A 10,412-nucleotide genomic window follows, 5' to 3' on the forward strand; every position below is an offset into this window, starting at 1 on the left:
TGTTGATCGACCGCTCATTTGCCCACGATCACAGCCCGACAGTCGGCGAGCTCGGCAAATGCCAAATCGGGCTTCAAATCGTGTGCTGTGAACTAGGCTTTAGGCACTGACGAACAAGGAGAGGGGCGTCCCGTCAGAAACCAGTCATTAGTGTTGTTTTTAATGAAAATGACAAATTATACAGTCTGGTGAACATGTTGATATAAGTAGCTAAGCTTCACGCATATTTTATGTAGTCTGTTACGTAAGATATGGTTCAAACTGAAAAAAATAATAACTAAAATAATGAAAGCCGTGAAAACTACAGAATGGAAACCTGTTCTCAAATGCATGAAATTACCCAAGTACATTACAACATTTCCCCTTTATAGATGAGAATATGGAAGGGTTAAGGACTGAATGTCCTCAATGAAAGTCCTCAAAAATCCATTGCTGTGTGTATAAATCTCTATCTTCGGCTTCTCATCTCCCACGTACCACTTCATATCAGTATTTGTGTGTTTTCATTAGTTCATCAGCTCAAATCATTTTCACACAGTAACGGAGTCTGTCTCCTCTCTGCTCGCCTTTCACATCAATCATCTCTCCATCACACTCAGATTGAGGTCAGCCGTCTCTGCAGGCTCAGCGGTGGACTCTCAGGTGGACCCTCGACAAACCGGTTGCCTCATTTTCTCATTTGTGTCAAGTCTCAGCGTGCAGCCGTCACGCTCGGTGAGGTCATCGCCACCATTATCAGCTTCGGTTTGAGATTTAAATATTTGTTCATGTCATGGACTTAATAAACAATTTCAAAACCACAGCACAGGCAATAAACCCGCAGAAGAAACAAGATGAAATCAATAAGCATCTGATGTTGTACTCATCAAGCACAGGATTCTGAAGGGCAACACAAACACGCTGCAGCTGACGGGTAGGTGTCTCGACCACGATTGGCTGATAAGCTACTTGTGTTAACAAGCAATGTAACAGGTGTACCTAATAAAGTGTCCGGTGAGTGTATACATTATTAATATACTTGACATAAAACAGCCAAGGGCCAGTAAAATCTTCTAAATTTGTGACAGTATTGGGACAGACAGTCATGATTCATCTGATTCTTTTGCTCAAGGCCTCTTCGACAGTCGTCCAAAGAGCAGCTGAAGAGAAACCAATCAGCAGAGCAGCTCCCAGAAGATTGTTCTTGACCTCTTGGTTACTTGACAACAAAGACATGAGGAGTCAATTTGTACAGCAGGAGGCTTCAGTCTTTGTTAGTAGTAGAATTGACACTCAGGACCTGGTGTGTGTGTGTGTGTGTGTGTGTGTGTGTGTGTGTGTGTGTGTGTGTGTGTGTGTGTGTGTGTGTGTTGACCTGCCTCTGCGTTGTCCACATTTTGTCTTCATCTCAGCCGTCCACTTTTCCTAGAAATAAAACCAGGCAGCTCGGGCCAGGTGATGCTCTTTTACAGCCCTGGTTCAGGTTTTAATCACACTGTTCTGTTCTGTTGTTTTACTGCTCGTGTCTCAAGGGCCTGTTTTAGAGAAAATGTCAGTGCAGTAATTCTCAATGTGCTGATACAGATGTCTAATAAACAGCCCGCCTACTCTCACGGGTTTCTATCCCTGACACTTTAAAGGCCCACAGTCCTCATCATCATGAGACTGTGAGGGTGAGTTTTGACTTTGTGTTCACTCGTCTTAAACTTGTTGTTGTGTTTCTCAAACCGTTTTTGCTTTGCAGCCGGGCGCGTTATCCTGCTGAAAGAGGCCGCTGCCATCATGTCCATGGTCTGCAACAATGCTCAAGTAGGAGCTTTGTGTCGAACTTTGTTCCACACGGCAGGACCTAAGGCCGTGAGAACTCGGCCAATCCCGGGCTTGGTTGGAGTCGGCGTGTGGTGCGGTGTACACCACTGTGAGAATGACCCTTGTGGTATTTGGACTGGGGATCCAAGAGGCCACACAATTCTAGGGCGATCAGGCCACATCAGGAAATTATTTCATGTTTTAAAGCCACAGAGAAATATTATCTGATGGAGTCAAGCCACAGGTGGTGGTGAAGAAATTACCACAGATACCTCTTCCTGCACCTTAAGCTTCTTTCTTCAGCATATAAATTACACTATTTTAATAGTAATCGGATCATAATCACATGTTGAAATAGACATCTACATCAACTTTCACTTTTCAATCAGATTTAGACCTGCGTCTACCCATCTTCTGATCTGCAAATCAAGAAATCTGAATTTGTCAGTAGAAACGGAACCATATGGATATTTTTGTTTTTACACAATGCAAGAAAGCACAACATTACTCTAAACTGAGATGCAGCGGCGAGATCCGATCGCTCTGTCCAGCTCAAACAACCGAACCCACATCTTCCTTTTGTTTATGAGGTCCCACAAAATGCTCTCTAACTTTAGACTGTATAATAACTTTCTCAACCATCTCTGAGGCAGCTTTCTGTGATTTGATTTCCTCCAGGGACTAAACAAACGTTTCCTCTCTCTTCAGCAGTGAGATGTTGGTGATGGAAGAGCCCAACCGGAAAGTGAATCTTAAGCTCCACCTGGTAGTGTTTCCTTGTGTTACCTTTCTTCACAATATACTCTTTTCTGTCATTTTAGTAGTTTATGTTGAGTTTAACTCAACAGCGCATGATTTCACATTCACAGATAGGTACGTTCCTTTTGTGTAGTCCAGCATACTCTCTTCTTTTTCTGCATTAATTGTGGTGGAAAGCAAAAAACAAAAAAAGCAGTGATTCTAGAAACTGGATTCATCGGAGTCAACTGGGCTCTGGAAAGTGTCATTGAGAGAAGATATCAAGCCACGAGGAAAATGAAGCTGTCTTCATCTGAGTCCCAGAGCTCCTCGACCCAAAAAGCCTCGACATCTTCCAAATCCACGGAGGTGGAGATATTGCTGATGCAATCCATAAACGCCAGGTGTAAAGGGAGCCAGTGTTTGTACTAAGCTTTTACTGTGTCCATCCATCCATCCAGCGTCAACCGCTTATCCTGCGTACAGGGTTGTGGGGCATCTACAGTGTACTAGTGCTAATTAGCAAATGTTTGCATGCTAATATGCTAAACTAAGATTATGAACATGGGAAACATTATACTTGCTGAACATCAGCAGGTTGTTGATGTTTGCATTTTGCAGACAAAGTTTTCTGGTCAGTTTAACTTGCACAAAGTGGCGATGGTTCAGTGGATAGGACACATGGCTTTGGCGTGAGAGACCCCGGTTCAATTCCCCACTGTGACGCATCCACCAATGTAGTCCCTAAACACGACATTGAACCCTTACTTGCTCCACAGGTGTGTGACCTCTGACATGTATAGCAATTGTAAGTTGCTTTGGGTAAAAGTACTTTGCAATTTAGCTCTGAGGACTTTTTTGCTAATACAACTAAAACTATTTGCATTAAATATACGTTTATGTGATCTTCATATCCACTTAAGGGAACATGTTGGGTTGCACAATCATTCCAGCTACCTCTAACAGTGATTCAAGTACAGCTAGGGTTACGGCTAACAATGTTTTCTTCTTTTTGGTGTGAGCTGCAACCCTCTGTAGCGTTTGCATCAATCATGTAAATAACCAGGTAACGCCTCATCATTTCTTTACTGTGATTTGCTGCAGCTTACAGTATACACCACATTACCCAAATCTTATTATGATTGCCACTACATTCCATTTAATTTCATCTCACCAGATGAAGCACACGGACAGAGGAGCGTGCATGCACACATTTGTATAACTGTTCCCAGGAATTTGATTATCTCTCTGATTAAAACTAGCTTTAAGAAAATCACAGCACAAGCACATATTTATATTCAGTAGTAGCATTAATTGAGTAAAAGAAATCCACAAAATCAAGGCCAGCCAACCAGAAACCCCACACAGGAAATCTTACAGCCAAATATGAAACAGGAAAGAGCCAGTAGCTTTTAGAACAAACGTGTTTGCTCATTAGACACTTGATAGAAAAACCACTTGAGGAAAAAGATTTTTGAGAAAAGATGATTTATTAGACTCCAGTGTGGGTTATCATCTAAATGCTCTTTTTCTACTTCCTCAAGTGAAGGTCCAGCAGCAGGCTGTATCCTCCACCGTTAATGTAGTAACTGTAAGACTGTAGGAGTAACTGTAAAATAATAATTTTCTGGGTTTCACACCCACTACATTACTCTTTGTACTATGAGACTTGGATCCATTTAGAAAGTCTACAAGAGCCATCTGATTTAATTAATTTGTGTGTGTGTGGGGAGCCAACAGGAAGTCTTAAATTTCAATGCTCTCAATCAGCCTAACAGGAGAAGCACTGTGAGCATGGTCTGTGGAGACTTTGGCATAAGCAACATTCATAGAAAAGAATGGGGCAACATCTTTGACTGCGATATCCAGTAGGGGAGAGCAGGGGTGAAAGTAACACGGGACTTTCTCAGAGCCCTGACTGCATTTGCAGTCCAAGCTTTGACAGCACCTTTAGCACGCAACCCTTGATGGAGCTGCCAAATATCGCGTGATTTCGTCCACGTTTCCCGCAGTAGTCTCCGGAAAGCTGTTTTCAAGCACAGTAAGTAAATTTCTGAAGCGGGACCTTTTTTCAAATTTTGTTGTGTCTATCGTTTCATGTGTCACAGTAAGGATTAATCTACAGGTTATTTAGTGCTTTAACACCCTGAAATTTGCCCTGTCAGAGTTTTTCAGTATAAAAATACACTGTGTTGATATGTCAGGAGTTGCTGTCCAAAAGTAACACTTGTTACTTTCGTCCCGCTCAGGTGTCTCTCAAGCAGCTGTGTGCTGAATGTTGCTCATCAATGTCAACTGTCATGAATCGACCAATCACAGCCTGGATGGGGCAGGACATTTAAAAATATTGACCGATAGGTGTCATTTACTCTGGGGATGCTGGGGACAGGTCAGAATCTGAATGCGTCCATCACTTTTTGAAAGTTTTTACAAATGTTCTGAAAAACAACTTGCAACGAGAAATGCACAATAAGAAAACATGCAATGCAACTGAAATATAGAAGAAAGAAATGCATTGTCCAAAAGCTGATTACTGCATTAGATTCCATTGAATTGTCACCTGCCACCTTAATTTTATTTCCCTTCATATAAATAAAGACATTTCCACCATAACTTGGTGCAGAAAATGTCTCCAGAATGCAGGAAATTAATGCTCAAAGTTGTCACACCCCTAATCTGAGCCTGTATGTCTTTACAACACAAAGTGACGCAATCACCAAACTTTTTAAATGTTGAACTTGTTGTTCTGCAGTAATGGTTAACAAATCAAAGACTAACTACCATGTAGAGAATTTTGTCTTGCACAATAATTTAATGAATGACTGGCAGGCAGACTATCCAAATAAAGTGTGACCTGTAAATATATTAATATTATACTAACATTTTACTTTGTATTTACTGTTATAATATTTACTAGTTTCAACTTGAGGGGGAGGATAGTGCGGGGGTGGGGGCGTCCTGACACCTCATTTCATTTCATCTAGCTGACGCTTTTATCCAAAGCGACTTACAATTGCTAATTATGTCAGAGGTCGCACGCCTCTAGAGCAACGAGGGGTTAGGTGTCTTGCTCAGGGACACATTGGTGGATGTCTCACAGTGGGAATCGAACCCACTTTAAGCATTGCCCCCTACAGTGACCACAAGTGTCTCTTTTGTCCCGCTGCTAATGTGGTGACTTTCTCTGCGTTGCAGGATGTATTGAAACATGTTTATTAAACCAACAGAATGTGCCAAGAGCGAGGGTCAGAAAGACAGACGGGTCTGATTCAGCCAGATGTTTATGAGAGGGCGTTTCTGGACATCGCTGTCAGAAACATCGGTCTCAGGGCAGCCGCTAAGTCGGATGGCGTATGCCGTGTCACTGTGCTCAGGTACTGCAGCAGGAGGGCAGAGACCAGGAGGGAGAAGACCAGACCACCAGGGTACAGATCACATTCTAGAGTCTTCTCTGTGCACCAAGAGAAGAAGCTGCAGGCTTACATCAAGAGGACAGCTGGGATTTATTTTGGCCTTTCGCCTATAAGGAGGTCAGTAAGCTACAGTTGTTAAACACTCAGCATGCAGCTCACTCACACGGCTCTTACTCAAACAAAGTTTACAAAATGTGAAATTTGTATTTTTATTTACATTTAATTCATGTCTTTCTGCATAATGTATAATTTTCCACTGTCTCTGAAGCTGCTGCAACATGCCAATATCCCCAGTGCAGATCAGTAAAGTCTTATTTTATCTTAATCATGTCAGGTTCATAAACAGTCTCCATCTTAACATTTCCCCCCAGTTTTAGGTGCACACATTTGCATATGAATTGGCCAGCAGATGGGGCTGCAAATATCCCAGTGGGTGGGATGCCACCACGATGGCGGGAAAGGACTGGTTCACCTCCTTCCTTGAACGCAACAATAGCCTATGTTGTCCATTCACCAACCTCAAGCCACCAGCATGTCCTGTTCCTCCGGCTTCATTAAAACAAATGACTGCTTTTTATAACAACCTGTAGACAGTTTTTGCCCGCTAACTTTTTGTAGCAAAGGACATTTGGACGTTTCCATCAACCATAGTCACATTTATGTTTTATCAATGGCTTTTCCACAGCGTTTACATCCAGATGATTTCATGCACATTTTGGAATTACCTATAAAAACAGCTGGATAGAAACATGACTACTTTTGCATTATTTTCAGAATTTATACTATTATATTTATAGTATGAATATTAATTTTCATATTGTTCATATTCAAGATGTTTTATAAAATGGATTGACATTGCCAATAAAATACATTTTAAGATAAAGGATAAAATATTTATTTTCAGATACATATTAACAAGGTCATAGTCATGTATATTTCATAAAAAGAAGGATAACACAAAAAATCTAGTTTGTATTGTTGTGCCACTTCAGTTCAAAGTGGAATTATACTGAAGTCGTTCTACATTTGTACAAAATACCACCTGGTATTGATAGACCACACTTGTGAGTTATAATCTTTTAAAATGAGGTTTTTCTGAAAAATGGTACTTTCGCCGCTGCTCTCCCTTAATGGTTAATACATTCACCGTCCATGTGTGTGAACGGGGTGTAAAGCCATGGTCACACCAGATTCAAGTCAATCCCATTCAGTTTTATTTATATAGCACTAATTCACAAAAAAGTCACCTTGTTGACTTTTCATACAGAGCGGGCCGTATTTGTAATATTATTTACAGAGACCCAACAATTCCCACCGTGAGCAAGCACTTGGTGACACAGGCAAGGAAGAAGTGGAGTAACATGCGTTAATTGGATAAAGCTGCATACAGAAGGAAAAACATAGTTGAAGAGAGGAGCTCAGTGCATCACTTCCTCACCGTGTGCTCATGAAACACAGTAAGTGATGCGACGAGGTTGGCGATTTGGACTTGCTAGTGAATTACTTTTGTTGGTGAGATGGTGGAGATGTGGCAGCTTACGATTCTTACTAGCAGAGCAGGGTTATATAAAACTGGATGATGCAACACAGCTAATAAGCTATGAGAGCTTCCTTTATTTTGGACTCAAAGGTCAGCACTGTCAAGGGACGTTTGCTATTGATCAACGATGGAAATTCACATAGTTCACCAAAGTTGAGCTCTGCTGATTCACTTTACCTCCATGAGCCATCGCGCTGATCACAGCGTGGAAAGCATTAAAGGTAAAAAAAGATATTTTTTAACGTGACTGGACATTTAGACTTTTACAAGCACCAGTGTTGGGAGTAACGTGTTACAAAAGTAACGCAATTACAGTAATGTACTGCTTTTTGCTGTAACACAGTAATATGACGCATTACTAAATAAAATTTGGTAATATTTTACCCATTACATTCTGAGTAACGCGCGTTACAATGACGGACGTTACATTTTAAGTCAAAAATCATTGGTGTTTTGTTTATTTAATAATTCACCAACACCGCAAACCATTTCGGCACCAGAAAAACAAATCCATGAGTAAAAGAGTAACTTTATTTCCTGTTGTGGGAATCCGATGGTCGAGATTGTAGGCTGGGTGCAAACTACGGGGGAGCTCGACTCCTCCTAACAAGACAGTAGCTCCCCTGATGGATCATGGGTAAATAGATTTCTATAGGCTGTGTGTTTCTGCTTTAACGATTTACTTTCCTGATCCGAGAGGCTGCTGTCGACTCATGCTGACCGATCCTGTCGGATTGTCAGGAGATTCAAATAATCAATGAAGTAATGCTGCTGTACCTTGTGCGTCTTTCTTAATGGGGAGACAATTTATTCTATTTCCCCCCTCATTCTCACACACACACCTGCTATTAATCAGAAGGTTAATTTTAATGACAAAGACCCAGCCACATCACTAGAACCCACCTGTGCAGGCAGACCTCACTATCAGAATAATGCACCCATTAAATAGCAGTTAAAGTAACGCAAAAGTAGTGCAAAGCACTGCAATTCAGAGACAGTAATATTGTAATATAACTAATTACTTTCAAATGACAGTAACTAGTAATCTATAATGTATTACATTTTGGAAGTAACTTGCCCAACACTGACAAGCACACAAGAGGACCACTGCATAAACAGGCCCTCCACAGTCAGCCCAACTTAATGGTTTAAACATGTTTAAAAGCATCTCATACCAACAAGCTGGAGGATCCTCAGAGGTCCAGCTGAAGTGAGAAATACATCACTTTGTCTGGCTGCTCGGAAACTGTGACCAGCCGCAGGAACTCCCTCAGGTAGCCCACAGATGTGTTTGCCAAACTGTGTGCAGTGTGTGTGTGTGTGTGTGTGTGTGTGTGTGTGTGTGTGCTTCTCAGGACATGTCAATATGAATAAAGCTGTTGGGTGAAAACAGAATCTTCAGAGAAGGCAGATCACCTGTTTCAAACCATTAGTGTTTATTGATTGTCCCCTGACTGTGTATGCTTTAGTCTTACACAAGGTTTACATTGGCTGAGTCATTCTGCTCTCTCTCAGCATGAACACTCCTACACCTGATTAACCTGAACACACCACTCACTGGGCTTTTACATTTATAATATAATTGTTGTTTTCTATTGTCTGAATTTCCCACAAGATAAATATGCTATAATGAAAATACACCAACAGCTTTATTGGATTCGTTGGCTAATCCTATAAGTATCCATAAGCTGTAAAGTTGCCACAGAGAAGAAAGAGTCTCAGCAACTGCACTTTTGCTGCCACTACTTGCTTTCGTAACTATTATTTGTGGACAACTCTAGAGCACTTTACAACAATACACCTGCACCATGTCCTTGATTATACATTATTATTATTATGAGTAGGAGCAGTAACATATTTAACACTGAAACTGCCGTATACAATTTTATTCATATAATTTATTTAAATTATTTCATTAATTGTATGTAGTCTGTGTATATTACACAGGGTTTTTGTTTTTTTACCTGTACTACCTTAATAGGAGATGCAACATTCGATCCATTAGTTCTGCACATATTGCACATGTTTGCACAAATATATGCATTTACTCTGCATGTCGTTTATATTGTCTAAAATATTTCAAATTGATTACAGATTAGAAAAAAGAAAGATTTAAACACATAAGCCTCGAAAGACTCGTTAAACAAATTAGCTGTGAAATATCAGTTTCTTCTGTATTCACTAATTTCATATTTAACATTTAACATTAAAACAAACCGAGCTAAGAACCCCAAAAGTAGACAGATCAATACATTTCAGGAGAAACGCAAACGATGATGAGTATCAAAACTCATTAGCTACCAGAAGTAAAATAACATCGGTTACCTTTGAGCAAAAACCATCACTGCCACTTGCTCTGCTGTTTTTAACCGGTTTGAGCCGCTCTCTTTCTCAAATTATTGATCATATGACATCTTCAGTGTCTTCTGTCCCACAGATGTTGTCCCCCTCACCTTTTTATAACGCGATTTGTGAGACTACTGGACCAAACATCCAAATTACTACGAACAGCAGTCTCTCTTCAGGTGTGCCAACCGTTGATCATAAAATCCAACCTGGACACCTCAGTCCACTCCAATTTTAGACCAATTTCTGAACTCTTGTTTCTATCAAACGTGGGGAAAGTCCTTTTAAACACACATGGCATTGCTGAGGCGTATCAGTCTGGTTTTAAAGTTCTTCACTGTGCTGAATCTGCATCTGGCAGTCTCATACTTTTAGATCTAGCGACAACAGCATCCTCATGTCTCGCTTGAAGCACTGTGTTGTTATTAAAGGTTCAGGTCTTGAAATTTGGACCCAGTGTCTGTGATACCACCTTAGATGGACCTGTGGTCCCTGAAACTACATGTAAAACCCCACTGTAAAACATCTGGGTGTGATAATGGATAGTGATAAACTCAGTGACTGCATCTAGCTTTCTCCAGCTGAAG

At 40.8% G+C, this 10,412-nt stretch overlaps 1 long non-coding RNA gene across 1 annotated transcript; it reads left to right on the forward strand.

Annotated features, from left to right (window-relative positions):
• The first annotated feature begins 632 nt into the window (after positions 1–632).
• On the forward strand, positions 633–1,247 carry LOC123978098. The gene is made up of 3 exons (XR_006826866.1): positions 633–714; positions 804–913; positions 1,112–1,247. It is a non-coding gene; the product is annotated as an uncharacterized LOC123978098 (long non-coding RNA).
• The last annotated feature ends 9,165 nt before the right edge of the window (positions 1,248–10,412 follow it).

Source organism: Micropterus dolomieu, linkage group LG10 (assembly GCF_021292245.1).
Source record: "Micropterus dolomieu isolate WLL.071019.BEF.003 ecotype Adirondacks linkage group LG10, ASM2129224v1, whole genome shotgun sequence".
Taxonomy (NCBI): Eukaryota; Metazoa; Chordata; class Actinopteri; order Centrarchiformes; family Centrarchidae; genus Micropterus; species Micropterus dolomieu.